Consider the following 16,499-nt stretch of genomic DNA (forward strand, 5'->3'; position numbering starts at 1 on the left):
GACTCCCTCCCACCTTGACTTTAATGCCGTCCATAAAATGCCTCTCACTGAATGTGAGATCTTTAAAGAGCCCTGTTCGCAGGGCTGCTCTTTTTCAATATTTAGAGACTTTAGACTTTGATGTGTGTTTATTGCAGGAATGTGGACTACAACACTCAATTAATTATGACGAGCTTAAAAAGGATTGGAAGTCGGGACCGTCAGTGTGGTCCGGCTCAAATGTGAATAGGTCTGCTGGAGTGGGTTTGCTCTGTCGTGGTAATAACATCGTGTTTTCCTCTGTTACAGAGATTACACCAGGCAGGGCAATGTTAGTACATTTGCATATTAATAATTTTAGTTTTCGCATAATTAATGTGTATGCTCCTCCCGACAAGCAAGAGCGCATCCAATTGTTTGAAATTTTGCCTGTATTTTGTGTTGGGTCTTCTCCCCTCCTGATAGGTGGGGATTTCAACTGCCTTAGTGTCGGCGAACAACGAGTAGGAGGGGACCCTCTCCGTAAGTTGGATAAGTCATGTTTTCTGCTAAAAAATTTTCAAACTGATTTTAAGCTATGCGATGCCTGGAGGTCCCTTTCACCGACGGACCCTGGATTTACATGGTCCGGTCGGGGAGTGGCCTCTAGGATCGATTTTATGTTTTTATCTGTGGATTTTAAGCCGGTGATGTTTGATCTAATGTCTAATTTATTTTCCGATCACAAAATGTTAAAATTACAGTTAGAATACCAAGGAGAGCAGAGAATAAACAAAGGACTGTGGCGTTTGGGGACACATCTGCTGGAGGATCCTCAGATAAGGTCGGATTTTTGTACAGCCTACCAGGAATGGAGACAACATAGGCCTCCTTATATAAAAATGTTGTCTTGGTGGGAAAAGATTAAAAATAAAATTAGGCTTTTTTTTATCACGGCAGGGAGGAGGAAATCAAGACAGAAAAAACAATTTTTCTCAAATCTAAATACTAGGCTGCAGACACTTTATAAATTTAAAGAGATTGGGTTGGAGGTGGAGGAAGACATTGTCAGCCTAAAAGCAGAAATACATACACTTTTGGAGCAGAAGGGGAGAGAGGTTATTTTTAATTCAAAGGTAAAGCAGTTAGAAGAAGATGAAAAATGTACACGCTTCTTTTTTAAAAAAGCAATGGAGAGGAAAGATGCGATTACTTGTTTAGGTGAAGAATCCACTATACAGGGCATGAAGAACGTGGCTTTTGATTTTTACCGACTCCTTTTTAGTGAGAAAAGTGTGGATGATTCCTTTTTACAAGATGCTCTTAATGTCCTAGATTTTAAGTTGAATCAGTCAGATCAGGAGTTTTTAATACGGGATTTTAGCTTAGAGGAACTTTTTAACATTTTTAAAAGTTTTTCAAAGGGCAAAGCTCCGGGAGCAGACGGTCTCCCCGTCGAATTTTATCTGACTTTCTGGGATATTTTAAAGGATGATCTTTTAGCACTTTTTAAGGAGGTTTTTAAGTGTAAACGGTTGCCCAAGGGATGGAGGAGGGGAATAGTGTCCTTGATCTTTAAAAAGAAAGGGGCTCGTGAGGACCTTGCAAATTGGAGGCCTATCACCCTCCTCAACATGGATTATAAAGTATTAGCCAAATTTATTGCATGCCGGCTTAAAATGATAATTGATAAGTTGATACAACCAGAACAAGTTTGTGGTGTACCGGGAAGGAGTATTGCGGAGGTGTTAAATGTCATAAGAGATGCAATATGGTATACTAGGGATCGTGGTCAGAATTTAGCCCTGTTGGCGCTGGACTTTGAGAAGGCGTTCGACAGGGTATCGCACAAGTATCTTTTTAGTGTTTTAAAGAAGATGGCGATCCCGGATTTTATCATGTCTCTAATTAAGATTTTGTATAAAGATTCATATTGTCAAATCTCTGTTAATGGCTTCTTAACAGGTGAAATACCGCTGGAATCCGGAGTGAAGCAGGGCTGCCCTTTGTCCCCGATCCTGTTTATTTGTGCTATGGAGCCTTTATTATGCCAAATTAGGAAAGATAAAGTGATCCGTGGGGTCCCTGTTCCGGGTGGAGGGGGGGCCCAAATTAAAGTCTTCGGGTATATGGACGATGTTACTGCCATCTGCACGGATCCTGCTTCCCTCCGGAGGGTGGTGAGGTGTACCAGTTTTTTTAGTCAGGCTTCAGGTTTTAAGTTGAATTTTAATAAAACTGAGTGTTTGACAATTGGTTCCTGGGATACAGTGGACCTACCAGCAGTCAAAATGAAGTGTGATAAAGTTAAAATTTTGGGCATTACTTTTAATAAAGAAAATGACGGGGTTGTGAGTTGGGGGGAGGTCCAGGAGAAAATGGTGAAGAAACTATCCTTTTGGAATTTGCGTAGTTTGTCAATCGAAGGGAAAGTTCTAATTATTAAGTCTGTATTATTGCCAATGATGTTATATGTTGCAATTGTGTATCCTCCCTCCGACTTAATGCTCAAAAAGCTGACTCGCTGCATGTTTATATTTATTTGGGGCTCGAAGATGGAAAAAGTAAAACGCACAGAAATGTATAAAAGGCATCAAAATGGTGGAAAGGATGTCCCGGATTTGAGCATGTTTTTGTATATAAATTTCTTCTGTTTCTGTTTTAAGCTTCTTAATTCTAACAGTGTTTTTAGTCTGTTTTTAAAATATACTTGTGGTTATGTTTTTAAGAGATGGCTACGGCCATCCTTATCTTCGCCTGTTTTATTATGTCCCCCAAAGCATCTTATCATCTTAGAGAAAGTATGTAGAAATTATAAATTAAGAGACTTGGATACTGATATTCTTCAAGACCGAAGGAAATTGATAACTCATCTGAGAAGGGAAGAAAGAGTATCTGAAGTAATCAACTTTTCCTGGAGCAGATCCAAGCGAGTCTGGAGGAATGTGTTTGGAAAGTTTCTCGCAAATATTCATAAAGACCTTGCCTGGATGTCCGTCCACCAGTGCCTCCCAACTAGAGACTTTCAGCACAGGAGAGGCCTGGTGGCGCGGGCAAAATGTCCTAGAGACTCGTGTGGAAGTGATGAGACGGTTTTACATCTGTTCTGGAACTGTTTTTATGCGCAAGAACTTTGGCGGAGACTGGGGGTGCTTTTGAAATGGGTTTGTGGTCTGAAAGACTTTTGTCACGAATATGTTTTATACGGACTTTTTAATTGCCCAACTTTACATCAAACCAAAATATGCTGGTGTATAATAAATTGTGCAAAAAGTGCTATGTGGAAAGTGAGGAATATTTTGTTGTTCAAACGTGACTGTATTTCCATCAATGATTGTATTAGAATGGTTTTTAGCGAAATGTATATTTATTATTTGAAAGATGTCAAAGATGTGGGTAAACACGAAGCGAATAGAAGATGGTGTTTTTACATGTGGAATACTATTTTGTACTAATAAAGTCTGTGGAAAGAGCTCTATTAACGCTGTAAATAAGAATAATGTGTTTTTTGTACTTTTTTATATCTGAATAAATTTATGTTGAAACCTTATCTGTTCTTATCAGTTTAATATCTGATACGTCCCCTATCTGGGGACCATATATTAAATGGATTTTTAGAACAGGGAGATGGAAAAAGAGCTTGCTCTGTCCACTCCACGCATTGACCTGGTATTGCAGTATCTCCAGGACCGGTGCACCCCTTCTTTAATGCAGTTTCTAAAATCAGAAAGAATTGAATTCAATGTTTTTTGTTCATTTTGCTTGTTTGTCGGATTTTGGGATGGACTCTTTGGCTTTGCTTTTCTTCTCCTCATTGGATTTTTCATGTTCAAAGTTGCAGAAGCCAGATTACAAGCTCATTTTGGTTCAACTTCAGCAACTGTGCATTGCATTGCCATGTAATGTGATGCAATGCTATCTTTCTAGCTCTCCCTTTTTACTTCCTTTTGGATAAACAGACATATTAGGCAAGCATTTTGGAGCTTTCACCTAAATAACTACAGGTGGTGAGATAAGCTGCACAATATAATTGACCTTTCAGTATATTGTTGCACACACACCATCTATTTAGCAAATGCCCTTGTTATCAACAGCAGCCTTTTAAACTCACCTGAGCTAACAGGTATGTGCGCTGGTTACTCTGCTGCGCTTAAAATTTCTTTTTTGGTTTGCTACAATGCCTTTTCTGAAACGTTGTCTCCTTCTGCTGGAACACTGACTTCTTTCATTTAATGCCTGCAGACTATAAAAGAGAACCCAACCCAAAAAGTTTGGTTGATTAGTCTGTGGCATTCTGTTAAACTGTTGCTTATGGCGGTCTCTGTGAGCTTCTCAGCGACATTCAGCCAGCCAGGTATCCTGCCTGCAGTAGATGGAATGTGGCAATGGAATGCTGGCTGCGCGTGTCATAATAGGCTCTGAGCCTTTATATACCTGTGCACAGCAGCAGCCACCTTCAGTCTGCTGCTGGACAGCCAGCAGCAGCAGCAGCAGGAGAGGTATGTAATCAGGAGCCCTCCTGCTAAGGGTAGACAGCTGCTCGTTCCACCGCACCCCCTGCCTTAATTGGTTCTCCTCCCTTCCAACGGTGTTGAGGCGGGTGGGAACAGCAGGGGGTGAAGGTGCTGTGTTTAAAGAGGTGGAGTTATGCAGATCTAAAACGCGTGGATTGCAGCAGCAGCAAGCCGAAAAGTGCAGGCATGTAAGGGATCTAGAGGTTGACAACATGTCTTCTTAACGGGAGTCCAGGAGCTCATCTCCACAAATGGACTTTTCAGGATCCTTGGGTGGCTCCGTAGTTTGAAACCAATTCTGGTTATCGCTTCTCGGCCTTTTGGCTAAGATCAAGTGTAGTATCTGTTCTTATCAGTTTAATATCTGATACGTCCCCTATCTGGGGACCATATATTAAATGGATTTTTAGAACAGGGAGATGGAAAAAGAACTTGCTCTGTCCACTCCACGCATTGACCTGGTATTGCAGTATCTCCAGGACCGGTGCACCCCTTCTTTAATGCAGTTTCTAAAATCAGAAAGAATTGAATTCAATGTTTTTTGTTCATTTTGCTTGTTTGTCGGATTTTGGGATGGACTCTTTGGCTTTGCTTTTCTTCTCCTCATTGGATTTTTCATGTTCAAAGTTGCAGAAGCCAGATTACAAGCTCATTTTGGTTCAACTTCAGCAACTGTGCATTGCATTGCCATGTAATGTGATGCAATGCTATCTTTCTAGCTCTCCCTTTTTACTTCCTTTTGGATAAACAGACATATTAGGCAAGCATTTTGGAGCTTTCACCTAAATAACTACAGGTGGTGAGATAAGCTGCACAATATAATTGACCTTTCAGTATATTGTTGCACACACACCATCTATTTAGCAAATGCCCTTGTTATCAACAGCAGCCTTTTAAACTCACCTGAGCTAACAGGTATGTGCGCTGGTTACTCTGCTGCGCTTAAAATTTCTTTTTTGGTTTGCTACAATGCCTTTTCTGAAACGTTGTCTCCTTCTGCTGGAACACTGACTTCTTTCATTTAATGCCTGCAGACTATAAAAGAGAACCCAACCCAAAAAGTTTGGTTGATTAGTCTGTGGCATTCTGTTAAACTGTTGCTTATGGCGGTCTCTGTGAGCTTCTCAGCGACATTCAGCCAGCCAGGTATCCTGCCTGCAGTAGATGGAATGTGGCAATGGAACGCTGGCTGCGCGTGTCATAATAGGCTCTGAGCCTTTATATACCTGTGCACAGCAGCAGCCACCTTCAGTCTGCTGCTGGACAGCCAGCAGCAGCAGCAGCAGGAGAGGTATGTAATCAGGAGCCCTCCTGCTAAGGGTAGACAGCTGCTCGTTCCACCCCACCCCCCGCCTTAATTGGTTCTCCTCCCTTCCAACGGTGTTGAGGCGGGTGGGAACAGCAGGGGGTGAAGGTGCTGTGTTTAAAGAGGTGGAGTTATGCAGATCTAAAACGCGTGGATTGCAGCAGCAGCAAGCCGAAAAGTGCAGGCATGTAAGGGATCTAGAGGTTGACAACATGTCTTCTTAACGGGAGTCCAGGAGCTCATCTCCACAAATGGACTTTTCAGGATCCTTGGGTGGCTCCGTAGTTTGAAACCAATTCTGGTTATCGCTTCTCGGCCTTTTGGCTAAGATCAGGTGCAGTGATCTACCAGTTGCTGCCTTGGCCTTGGCTAGGAGGTGCCCAGGGTACCCGGCTCCTTGGCCTGGGGGGATCACTTTGTCTAACGGCAGGGCTTCACCCTCCTGCTGCTATTGGGGAGTCGGATTAGTCCCTGGGCAATGAGAGGCGATCATCGTGTCACCACACATAGCTGTGGGGGGCAGTTCTTTTGGAGGAAGAAGATGGAGTTGACGAGGAAGAGGAACTGTTTACGGTTCTATGTGAAGACGGAGTTAGAGGATTTTTCGTTGGAGGAGAATCAGATCTTGGATATTCTGTTCAAGTATGGGACGATCATTGAAGAGGACATTTTTTGTATGCAAGAAATCAAGTTTAAAAAGGTATTTGACGTAACACTGAAGTCTGAAGAAAAGTGTATTTGTCTTCTCAAGAATTGGGAAGGAAAAGAAATTGGAGTTAATGCTCTTTTTGCTGGAAGGCCGAAAAAGGTGGTTATCTGTATGGATGACCCCTTTGTAGAGATGGAGGAAGTGATGGAGTTTTTGAAGCCATGGAGTATTTTGGTAAAATTCCAGAAGGACTACTTAAATAAAGTGGGAGTCTGGAATGGGAAGAGAAGTTTCCTAGTTTGGGAAAATGGACAAAATGAACTAAGTTTAGGAAGGATTGTTATAAATGGTAAATGTGGATTCAGTTATGTGGAAAATGGTAAAAGAAGAATTGATAATGGGAAACCTGGATTTTGTTATGAGGAAGGTGGGAAAAAAGAGGAGAAAGGGAAAAAGATATTTGAAGAATCGTTTGAAGATTGTAAAGAGAAAGAAGACAAAGATATACAAGTAGTTGAAAATAAGAAGGAGTTTGTGGGAGAGAAGCAGGAGTTCTCAGGAGTTGGGGACTCTATGTTTTGCAGACTGGAGAGAGTACCTAGAAGTAAAGACGTTAAGGAAAAAAGGAAGGTGGATGATAAGGGAAAAGAGAAAGTAATGCAGGATTGTGTTGATACCAGTGCTGAAGCTGAAGAAGATGAAAAGATTTTGCTGCAAGGTTTTGACTGGAAATTGTTGGACATGTCATGGAGGAAGAAGAAACGTGGAAGAAGAAAAATGTTGAGTTGATGTTTTTGTTGGAAGTTTTTTGTTGTTGATGTAAGGATATGTTATGTTATGTTTTATTTATTAATTATCATTAAATTTTCTTAAAAAAAACAAAAAGTTGAATTCGGATGATGAAGGCGTAGGCGACATTTTTTTGGTTATCCATGCAAATGGAATTTAATTTATGTCGCGTCTTCTGACGCATTCAATTAAAAAAATCTGTTCTTATCAGTTTAATATCTGATACGTCCCCTATCTGGGGACCATATATTAAATGGATTTTTAGAACAGGGAGATGGAAAAAGAGCTTGCTCTGTCCACTCCACGCATTGACCTGGTATTGCAGTATCTCCAGGACCGGTGCACCCCTTCTTTAATGCAGTTTCTAAAATCAGAAAGAATTGAATTCAATGTTTTTTGTTCATTTTGCTTGTTTGTCGGATTTTGGGATGGACTCTTTGGCTTTGCTTTTCTTCTCCTCATTGGATTTTTCATGTTCAAAGTTGCAGAAGCCAGATTACAAGCTCATTTTGGTTCAACTTCAGCAACTGTGCATTGCATTGCCATGTAATGTGATGCAATGCTATCTTTCTAGCTCTCCCTTTTTACTTCCTTTTGGATAAACAGACATATTAGGCAAGCATTTTGGAGCTTTCACCTAAATAACTACAGGTGGTGAGATAAGCTGCACAATATAATTGACCTTTCAGTATATTGTTGCACACACACCATCTATTAAGCAAATGCCCTTGTTATCAACAGCAGCCTTTTAAACTCACCTGAGCTAACAGGTATGTGCGCTGGTTACTCTGCTGCGCTTAAAATTTCTTTTTTGGTTTGCTACAATGCCTTTTCTGAAACGTTGTCTCCTTCTGCTGGAACACTGACTTCTTTCATTTAATGCCTGCAGACTATAAAAGAGAACCCAACCCAAAAAGTTTGGTTGATTAGTCTGTGGCATTCTGTTAAACTGTTGCTTATGGCGGTCTCTGTGAGCTTCTCAGCGACATTCAGCCAGCCAGGTATCCTGCCTGCAGTAGATGGAATGTGGCAATGGAACGCTGGCTGCGCGTGTCATAATAGGCTCTGAGCCTTTATATACCTGTGCACAGCAGCAGCCACCTTCAGTCTGCTGCTGGACAGCCAGCAGCAGCAGCAGCAGGAGAGGTATGTAATCAGGAGCCCTCCTGCTAAGGGTAGACAGCTGCTCGTTCCACCCCACCCCCCGCCTTAATTGGTTCTCCTCCCTTCCAACGGTGTTGAGGCGGGTGGGAACAGCAGGGGGTGAAGGTGCTGTGTTTAAAGAGGTGGAGTTATGCAGATCTAAAACGCGTGGATTGCAGCAGCAGAAAGCCGAAAAGTGCAGGCATGTAAGGGATCTAGAGGTTGACAACATGTCTTCTTAACGGGAGTCCAGGAGCTCATCTCCACAAATGGACTTTTCAGGATCCTTGGGTGGCTCCGTAGTTTGAAACCAATTCTGGTTATCGCTTCTCGGCCTTTTGGCTAAGATCAAGTGTAGTATCTGTTCTTATCAGTTTAATATCTGATACGTCCCCAATCTGGGGACCATATATTAAATGGATTTTTAGAACAGGGAGATGGAAAAAGAGCTTGCTCTGTCCACTCCATGCATTGACCTGGTATTGCAGTATCTCCAGGACCGGTGCACCCCTTCTTTAATGCAGTTTCTAAAATCAGAAAGAATTGAATTCAATGTTTTTTGTTCATTTTGCTTGTTTGTCGGATTTTGGGATGGACTCTTTGGCTTTGCTTTTCTTCTCCTCATTGGATTTTTCATGTTCAAAGTTGCAGAAGCCAGATTACAAGCTCATTTTGGTTCAACTTCAGCAACTGTGCATTGCATTGCCATGTAATGTGATGCAATGCTATCTTTCTAGCTCTCCCTTTTTACTTCCTTTTGGATAAACAGACATATTAGGCAAGCATTTTGGAGCTTTCACCTAAATAACTACAGGTGGTGAGATAAGCTGCACAATATAATTGACCTTTCAGTATATTGTTGCACACACACCATCTATTTAGCAAATGCCCTTGTTATCAACAGCAGCCTTTTAAACTCACCTGAGCTAACAGGTATGTGCGCTGGTTACTCTGCTGCGCTTAAAATTTCTTTTTTGGTTTGCTACAATGCCTTTTCTGAAACGTTGTCTCCTTCTGCTGGAACACTGACTTCTTTCATTTAATGCCTGCAGACTATAAAAGAGAACCCAACCCAAAAAGTTTGGTTGATTAGTCTGTGGCATTCTGTTAAACTGTTGCTTATGGCGGTCTCTGTGAGCTTCTCAGCGACATTCAGCCAGCCAGGTATCCTGCCTGCAGTAGATGGAATGTGGCAATGGAACGCTGGCTGCGCGTGTCATAATAGGCTCTGAGCCTTTATATACCTGTGCACAGCAGCAGCCACCTTCAGTCTGCTGCTGGACAGCCAGCAGCAGCAGCAGCAGGAGAGGTATTTAATCAGGAGCCCTCCTGCTAAGGGTAGACAGCTGCTCGTTCCACCCCACCCCCCGCCTTAATTGGTTCTCCTCCCTTCCAACGGTGTTGAGGCGGGTGGGAACAGCAGGGGGTGAAGGTGCTGTGTTTAAAGAGGTGGAGTTATGCAGATCTAAAACGCGTGGATTGCAGCAGCAGCAAGCCGAAAAGTGCAGGCATGTAAGGGATCTAGAGGTTGACAACATGTCTTCTTAACGGGAGTCCAGGAGCTCATCTCCACAAATGGACTTTTCAGGATCCTTTGGTGGCTCCGTAGTTTGAAACCAATTCTGGTTATCGCTTCTCGGCCTTTTGGCTAAGATCAAGTGTAGTATCTGTTCTTATCAGTTTAATATCTGATACGTCCCCTATCTGGGGACCATATATTAAATGGATTTTTAGAACAGGGAGATGGAAAAAGAGCTTGCTCTGTCCACTCCACGCATTGACCTGGTATTGCAGTATCTCCAGGACCGGTGCACCCCTTCTTTAATGCAGTTTCTAAAATCAGAAAGAATTGAATTCAATGTTTTTTGTTCATTTTGCTTGTTTGTCGGATTTTGGGATGGACTCTTTGGCTTTGCTTTTCTTCTCCTCATTGGATTTTTCATGTTCAAAGTTGCAGAAGCCAGATTACAAGCTCATTTTGGTTCAACTTCAGCAACTGTGCATTGCATTGCCATGTAATGTGATGCAATGCTATCTTTCTAGCTCTCCCTTTTTACTTCCTTTTGGATAAACAGACATATTAGGCAAGCATTTTGGAGCTTTCACCTAAATAACTACAGGTGGTGAGATAAGCTGCACAATATAATTGACCTTTCAGTATATTGTTGCACACACACCATCTATTTAGCAAATGCCCTTGTTATCAACAGCAGCCTTTTAAACTCACCTGAGCTAACAGGTATGTGCGCTGGTTACTCTGCTGCGCTTAAAATTTCTTTTTTGGTTTGCTACAATGCCTTTTCTGAAACGTTGTCTCCTTCTGCTGGAACACTGACTTCTTTCATTTAATGCCTGCAGACTATAAAAGAGAACCCAACCCAAAAAGTTTGGTTGATTAGTCTGTGGCATTCTGTTAAACTGTTGCTTATGGCGGTCTCTGTGAGCTTCTCAGCGACATTCAGCCAGCCAGGTATCCTGCCTGCAGTAGATGGAATGTGGCAATGGAACGCTGGCTGCGCGTGTCATAATAGGCTCTGAGCCTTTATATACCTGTGCACAGCAGCAGCCACCTTCAGTCTGCTGCTGGACAGCCAGCAGCAGCAGCAGCAGGAGAGGTATGTAATCAGGAGCCCTCCTGCTAAGGGTAGACAGCTGCTCGTTCCACCCCACCCCCCGCCTTAATTGGTTCTCCTCCCTTCCAACGGTGTTGAGGCGGGTGGGAACAGCAGGGGGTGAAGGTGCTGTGTTTAAAGAGGTGGAGTTATGCAGATCTAAAACGCGTGGATTGCAGCAGCAGCAAGCCGAAAAGTGCAGGCATGTAAGGGATCTAGAGGTTGACAACATGTCTTCTTAACGGGAGTCCAGGAGCTCATCTCCACAAATGGACTTTTCAGGATCCTTTGGTGGCTCCGTAGTTTGAAACCAATTCTGGTTATCGCTTCTCGGCCTTTTGGCTAAGATCAAGTGTAGTATCTGTTCTTATCAGTTTAATATCTGATACGTCCCCTATCTGGGGACCATATATTAAATGGATTTTTAGAACAGGGAGATGGAAAAAGAGCTTGCTCTGTCCACTCCACGCATTGACCTGGTATTGCAGTATCTCCAGGACCGGTGCACCCCTTCTTTAATGCAGTTTCTAAAATCAGAAAGAATTGAATTCAATGTTTTTTGTTCATTTTGCTTGTTTGTCGGATTTTGGGATGGACTCTTTGGCTTTGCTTTTCTTCTCCTCATTGGATTTTTCATGTTCAAAGTTGCAGAAGCCAGATTACAAGCTCATTTTGGTTCAACTTCAGCAACTGTGCATTGCATTGCCATGTAATGTGATGCAATGCTATCTTTCTAGCTCTCCCTTTTTACTTCCTTTTGGATAAACAGACATATTAGGCAAGCATTTTGGAGCTTTCACCTAAATAACTACAGGTGGTGAGATAAGCTGCACAATATAATTGACCTTTCAGTATATTGTTGCACACACACCATCTATTTAGCAAATGCCCTTGTTATCAACAGCAGCCTTTTAAACTCACCTGAGCTAACAGGTATGTGCGCTGGTTACTCTGCTGCGCTTAAAATTTCTTTTTTGGTTTGCTACAATGCCTTTTCTGAAACGTTGTCTCCTTCTGCTGGAACACTGACTTCTTTCATTTAATGCCTGCAGACTATAAAAGAGAACCCAACCCAAAAAGTTTGGTTGATTAGTCTGTGGCATTCTGTTAAACTGTTGCTTATGGCGGTCTCTGTGAGCTTCTCAGCGACATTCAGCCAGCCAGGTATCCTGCCTGCAGTAGATGGAATGTGGCAATGGAACGCTGGCTGCGCGTGTCATAATAGGCTCTGAGCCTTTATATACCTGTGCACAGCAGCAGCCACCTTCAGTCTGCTGCTGGACAGCCAGCAGCAGCAGCAGCAGGAGAGGTATGTAATCAGGAGCCCTCCTGCTAAGGGTAGACAGCTGCTCGTTCCACCCCACCCCCCGCCTTAATTGGTTCTCCTCCCTTCCAACGGTGTTGAGGCGGGTGGGAACAGCAGGGGGTGAAGGTGCTGTGTTTAAAGAGGTGGAGTTATGCAGATCTAAAACGCGTGGATTGCAGCAGCAGCAAGCCGAAAAGTGCAGGCATGTAAGGGATCTAGAGGTTGACAACATGTCTTCTTAACGGGAGTCCAGGAGCTCATCTCCACAAATGGACTTTTCAGGATCCTTGGGTGGCTCCGTAGTTTGAAACCAATTCTGGTTATCGCTTCTCGGCCTTTTGGCTAAGATCAAGTGTAGTATCTGTTCTTATCAGTTTAATATCTGATACGTCCCCTATCTGGGGACCATATATTAAATGGATTTTTAGAACAGGGAGATGGAAAAAGAGCTTGCTCTGTCCACTCCACGCATTGACCTGGTATTGCAGTATCTCCAGGACCGGTGCACCCCTTCTTTAATGCAGTTTCTAAAATCAGAAAGAATTGAATTCAATGTTTTTTGTTCATTTTGCTTGTTTGTCGGATTTTGGGATGGACTCTTTGGCTTTGCTTTTCTTCTCCTCATTGGATTTTTCATGTTCAAAGTTGCAGAAGCCAGATTACAAGCTCATTTTGGTTCAACTTCAGCAACTGTGCATTGCATTGCCATGTAATGTGATGCAATGCTATCTTTCTAGCTCTCCCTTTTTACTTCCTTTTGGATAAACAGACATATTAGGCAAGCATTTTGGAGCTTTCACCTAAATAACTACAGGTGGTGAGATAAGCTGCACAATATAATTGACCTTTCAGTATATTGTTGCACACACACCATCTATTTAGCAAATGCCCTTGTTATCAACAGCAGCCTTTTAAACTCACCTGAGCTAACAGGTATGTGCGCTGGTTACTCTGCTGCGCTTAAAATTTCTTTTTTGGTTTGCTACAATGCCTTTTCTGAAACGTTGTCTCCTTCTGCTGGAACACTGACTTCTTTCATTTAATGCCTGCAGACTATAAAAGAGAACCCAACCCAAAAAGTTTGGTTGATTAGTCTGTGGCATTCTGTTAAACTGTTGCTTATGGCGGTCTCTGTGAGCTTCTCAGCGACATTCAGCCAGCCAGGTATCCTGCCTGCAGTAGATGGAATGTGGCAATGGAACGCTGGCTGCGCGTGTCATAATAGGCTCTGAGCCTTTATATACCTGTGCACAGCAGCAGCCACCTTCAGTCTGCTGCTGGACAGCCAGCAGCAGCAGCAGCAGGAGAGGTATGTAATCAGGAGCCCTCCTGCTAAGGGTAGACAGCTGCTCGTTCCACCCCACCCCCCGCCTTAATTGGTTCTCCTCCCTTCCAACGGTGTTGAGGCGGGTGGGAACAGCAGGGGGTGAAGGTGCTGTGTTTAAAGAGGTGGAGTTATGCAGATCTAAAACGCGTGGATTGCAGCAGCAGCAAGCCGAAAAGTGCAGGCATGTAAGGGATCTAGAGGTTGACAACATGTCTTCTTAACGGGAGTCCAGGAGCTCATCTCCACAAATGGACTTTTCAGGATCCTTGGGTGGCTCCGTAGTTTGAAACCAATTCTGGTTATCGCTTCTCGGCCTTTTGGCTAAGATCAAGTGTAGTATCTTTCGAAAAGGCGGTTTTGGATGTTGGCCGCCCTAGTAGATTGATACATTATGCACACTGGGGTTTAGGCGCTTGTTAGTACGCCAGGTGGCTAATATAGTCATCTGGTGGAAAGCATGGCCCCCCAGGATCGACGCCATTGGGCCGGGGAAGATCGAAAGCCCGAAGTGTGAAGTGCCCCAGGAGTGGTGACCCTGGGGTGCCTTAACTCACTGGGATTGGGAACCCCACTTGAGTTTATGGCACATTTGCACTAGCACTTCAATATTTCTTTCTTCACACACACCCTTATTCCGGGCCTTCTGGCCTTAGGATGGGGAATTTTTCAATTCCCGGTCGAAGGTCCGGGCAGTATTATACTGTGAAACCTTCACTATTTATTTTATTTTTTTTTGTCACTGTGTGTCCACTTTTTCACGTGTGTCCACGTCCTTACTAGGATTTTGTCGGGATGCGGTTCCCTTACGGGTTCCTCTCTTGGCAGGTCTAGGGGGGGAGTGTGTGGCCATCAGGTTCCGCTCCCCCCTGAACCCCCCTGGCTCTCCTCTTTCGGGAGGAGAGCGTTGTTGGCTCCCCTCTTCCGGGAGGGGAGCACAGTCTTTGGCTCCCAGTGCCTTGCTCGGGTGAGAACTCGGGCAGGTATTGGGGGTAAGATTGTGTCGCCTCTGGCTCCGGCTGGAGGTGGCTATTTGTCCCTGTTCCTCGCTGTGGCCTTCTGGCTCGGAGGGACGGGGAATGGTTTGGGGGACCCTTCTCCTTTTGGAGAGGGTTTCAAGAAGACCAGCATCCTAGTGCACTTTTTTTGTGGCACTTGTCACTTTTTTAAGCGCACTCGGGTTTTGTACACGAATTCGGGCTTTCGATAAAAAAAAAAAAAAAAAAAAAATCTGTTCTTATCAGTTTAATATCTGATACGTCCCCTATCTGGGGACCATATATTAAATGGATTTTTAGAACAGGGAGATGGAAAAAGAGCTTGCTCTGTCCACTCCACGCATTGACCTGGTATTGCAGTATCTCCAGGACCGGTGCACCCCTTCTTTAATGCAGTTTCTAAAATCAGAAAGAATTGAATTCAATGTTTTTTGTTCATTTTGCTTGTTTGTCGGATTTTGGGATGGACTCTTTGGCTTTGTTTTTCTTCTCCTCATTGGATTTTTCATGTTCAAAGTTGCAGAAGCCAGATTACAAGCTCATTTTGGTTCAACTTCAGCAACTGTGCATTGCATTGCCATGTAATGTGATGCAATGCTATCTTTCTAGCTCTCCCTTTTTACTTCCTTTTGGATAAACAGACATATTAGGCAAGCATTTTGGAGCTTTCACCTAAATAACTACAGGTGGTGAGATAAGCTGCACAATATAATTGACCTTTCAGTATATTGTTGCACACACACCATCTATTTAGCAAATGCCCTTGTTATCAACAGCAGCCTTTTAAACTCACCTGAGCTAACAGGTATGTGCGCTGGTTACTCTGCTGCGCTTAAAATTTCTTTTTTGGTTTGCTACAATGCCTTTTCTGAAACGTTGTCTCCTTCTGCTGGAACACTGACTTCTTTGATTTAATGCCTGCAGACTATAAAAGAGAACCCAACCCAAAAAGTTTGGTTGATTAGTCTGTGGCATTCTGTTAAACTGTTGCTTATGGCGGTCTCTGTGAGCTTCTCAGCGACATTCAGCCAGCCAGGTATCCTGCCTGCAGTAGATGGAATGTGGCAATGGAACGCTGGCTGCGCGTGTCATAATAGGCTCTGAGCCTTTATATACCTGTGCACAGCAGCAGCCACCTTCAGTCTGCTGCTGGACAGCCAGCAGCAGCAGCAGCAGGAGAGGTATGTAATCAGGAGCCCTCCTGCTAAGGGTAGACAGCTGCTCGTTCCACCCCACCCCCCGCCTTAATTGGTTCTCCTCCCTTCCAACGGTGTTGAGGCGGGTGGGAACAGCAGGGGGTGAAGGTGCTGTGTTTAAAGAGGTGGAGTTATGCAGATCTAAAACGCGTGGATTGCAGCAGCAGCAAGCCGAAAAGTGCAGGCATGTAAGGGATCTAGAGGTTGACAACATATCTTCTTAACGGGAGTCCAGGAGCTCATCTCCACAAATGGACTTTTCAGGATCCTTGGGTGGCTCCGTAGTTTGAAACCAATTCTGGTTATCGCTTCTCGGCCTTTTGGCTAAGATCAAGTGTAGTATCTGTTCTTATCAGTTTAATATCTGATACGTCCCCTATCTGGGGACCATATATTAAATGGATTTTTAGAACAGGGAGATGGAAAAAGAGCTTGCTCTGTCCACTCCACGCATTGACCTGGTATTGCAGTATCTCCAGGACCGGTGCACCCCTTCTTTAATGCAGTTTCTAAAATCAGAAAGAATTGAATTCAATGTTTTTTGTTCATTTTGCTTGTTTGTCGGATTTTGGGATGGACTCTTTGGCTTTGCTTTTCTTCTCCTCATTGGATTTTTCATGTTCAAAGTTGCAGAAGCCAGATTACAAGCTCATTTTGGTTCAACTTCAGCAACTGTGCATTGCATTGCCATGTAATGTGATGCA

At 43.5% G+C, this 16,499-nt stretch overlaps 9 non-coding genes and 1 pseudogene across 9 annotated transcripts; all 10 read left to right on the forward strand.

Moving 5' to 3' along the window:
• The first annotated feature begins 3,478 nt into the window (after positions 1 to 3,478).
• LOC141230321 (U2 spliceosomal RNA) lies at positions 3,479 to 3,661 on the forward strand. Its single transcript, XR_012296865.1, has one exon. It is a non-coding gene; the product is annotated as a U2 spliceosomal RNA (small nuclear RNA).
• Positions 3,662 to 4,776: 1,115 nt separating this feature from the next.
• On the forward strand, positions 4,777 to 4,967 carry LOC141230227 (U2 spliceosomal RNA). The gene has a single exon (XR_012296780.1). It is a non-coding gene; the product is annotated as a U2 spliceosomal RNA (small nuclear RNA).
• A 2,412-nt stretch (positions 4,968 to 7,379) lies between these two features.
• Positions 7,380 to 7,566, forward strand: LOC141230300 (U2 spliceosomal RNA). Its single transcript, XR_012296850.1, has one exon. It is a non-coding gene; the product is annotated as a U2 spliceosomal RNA (small nuclear RNA).
• A 1,115-nt stretch (positions 7,567 to 8,681) lies between these two features.
• Positions 8,682 to 8,872, forward strand: LOC141230189 (U2 spliceosomal RNA). The gene has a single exon (XR_012296744.1). It is a non-coding gene; the product is annotated as a U2 spliceosomal RNA (small nuclear RNA).
• Positions 8,873 to 9,987: 1,115 nt separating this feature from the next.
• LOC141230603 (U2 spliceosomal RNA) lies at positions 9,988 to 10,178 on the forward strand. The gene has a single exon (XR_012297060.1). It is a non-coding gene; the product is annotated as a U2 spliceosomal RNA (small nuclear RNA).
• Positions 10,179 to 11,293: 1,115 nt separating this feature from the next.
• LOC141230604 (U2 spliceosomal RNA) lies at positions 11,294 to 11,484 on the forward strand. Its single transcript, XR_012297061.1, has one exon. It is a non-coding gene; the product is annotated as a U2 spliceosomal RNA (small nuclear RNA).
• A 1,115-nt stretch (positions 11,485 to 12,599) lies between these two features.
• Positions 12,600 to 12,790, forward strand: LOC141230605 (U2 spliceosomal RNA). The gene has a single exon (XR_012297062.1). It is a non-coding gene; the product is annotated as a U2 spliceosomal RNA (small nuclear RNA).
• A 1,115-nt stretch (positions 12,791 to 13,905) lies between these two features.
• Positions 13,906 to 13,997, forward strand: LOC141230435 (U2 spliceosomal RNA; annotated as a pseudogene).
• A 798-nt stretch (positions 13,998 to 14,795) lies between these two features.
• LOC141230378 (U2 spliceosomal RNA) lies at positions 14,796 to 14,984 on the forward strand. The gene has a single exon (XR_012296903.1). It is a non-coding gene; the product is annotated as a U2 spliceosomal RNA (small nuclear RNA).
• Positions 14,985 to 16,099: 1,115 nt separating this feature from the next.
• On the forward strand, positions 16,100 to 16,290 carry LOC141230606 (U2 spliceosomal RNA). Its single transcript, XR_012297063.1, has one exon. It is a non-coding gene; the product is annotated as a U2 spliceosomal RNA (small nuclear RNA).
• Positions 16,291 to 16,499: the final 209 nt, after the last annotated feature.

The sequence above is a fragment of the Phyllobates terribilis genome, unplaced genomic scaffold (assembly GCF_046119375.1).
Source record: "Phyllobates terribilis strain yellow unplaced genomic scaffold, ASM4611937v1 Scaffold_499__1_contigs__length_1316695, whole genome shotgun sequence".
Taxonomy (NCBI): domain Eukaryota; kingdom Metazoa; phylum Chordata; class Amphibia; order Anura; family Dendrobatidae; genus Phyllobates; species Phyllobates terribilis.